The following is a 1,490-nucleotide window of genomic DNA, read 5'->3' as shown; positions in this document are numbered from 1 at the left end:
CTCACCCAGTGATCATAAATTCAAGTCTGAGTAAGGAACTAGAAGAGGATGCCAAACCTTCAAGACAACAACAAAGGAGGCTGAACCCAACTATGAATGAAGTGGTTCAGAAAGAAGTACTGAAACTATGGCAAGCAGGGGTGATCTACCCCCATCTCAGACAGCCCTTGGGTAAGCCCGGTGCAAGTAGTCCCTAAGAAGGGAGGGATCACTATTGTGACAAATGAGAAGAATGAATTGATACCCACAAGAACAGTGACCGGATGGCGTATGTGCATTGACTACCGGAAACTTAATGAAGCCACCCAGAAAGATCAATTCCCCCTACCTTTCATGGACCAGATGCTTGAAAGACTTGCAAGACATGAGTACTATTGCTTCCTAGATGGGTATTCGGGCTACAATCAAATTGTTGTAGACCCCAAGGATCAAGAAAAAACTTCATTTACTTGTCCATATGGTGTCTTTGCTTATAGGAGAATGCCCTTTGGATTGTGCAATGCACCTGCAACATTCCAAAGATGCATGCTCTCCATTTTTTCAGACATGATTGAGACACTACAAGAAAAAGGCCTATGGCCACGCTTTTTTCTTGCCACGCTTCAAAAGCGTGGCCAAAAGTGGTCTATGGCCACGCTTTTATGAGGGTGGCGATAGATTAGAGATTTGGCCACTTTTTTTTGCCACGCTTCAAAAGCGTGGCAAAAAGGATCAACGGCCACGCTTTTGTAAGGGTGGCAATTGATTAGAGAAAAGGCTACATTTTTTTTCTGCCACGCTTCAAAAGCGTGGCCATAGAGAGAAACAAGGACGTTGTAAAAGCGTGGCCACAGGGTTTCATTACGGCCACGCTTTAAAAGCGTGGCCAAAAGTTTCTTTTTTGCCACGCTTCAAAAGCGTGGCCGTAGAGAGCAACAATAACGTTTTAAAAGCGTGGCGAGAGGGGCCAAACCGATTGACCCAAACCCGGCTCCCAACCCGACCCAAACCCGGCCCCCAACCCGGTCCCCAACCCAAATCTCTCTTTCCCCTTCGAAACCACTAACCCTAATGTCTCTTTCACCTTCGAAACTACTCGCCTGTATCGGAAGAGCTCCTCCCTTTGCCCATCGCCCTTCGCCGTCCGAGCTCCTCCCTTCGCCCTTCGCCCTTCGCCCTTCGCCCGTCGCCCTTCGCCCGTCGCCCTTCGCCTTTGCCTTCGTCACTGATGGAAACCACTTCTTCTTCATCTTGGTAATCTTCATACCCTTCTTCTCTTTCTTGTTCTTCTTCGAATCAGTGAGGATCTCTCTGTTCACCTTCAAGCTCCAGCAAACATGGGCGACGACAAGCTCCTCCCTCTTCTTCTCCTCCAAGCCCTCGAATTCCATAGGTATGATCGATTTTTCTCTTTTTATTTTCTCGATTTTTCCGTTGTTTTTACTTTTAGGGCTTTCCCTTTTCATTTTTATTTTCCCCTGATTCGTTCTCTCTGATTGCATGTTCCTTTT

This window comes from Arachis ipaensis, chromosome B2 (genome assembly GCF_059453495.1).
Source record: "Arachis ipaensis isolate K30076 ecotype BB chromosome B2, ASM5945349v1, whole genome shotgun sequence".
In the NCBI taxonomy this organism is placed as follows: Eukaryota; Viridiplantae; Streptophyta; class Magnoliopsida; order Fabales; family Fabaceae; genus Arachis; species Arachis ipaensis.
The sequence above is the reverse complement of the archived record's forward strand: the minus strand, read 5'-3'. Positions refer to the sequence as shown.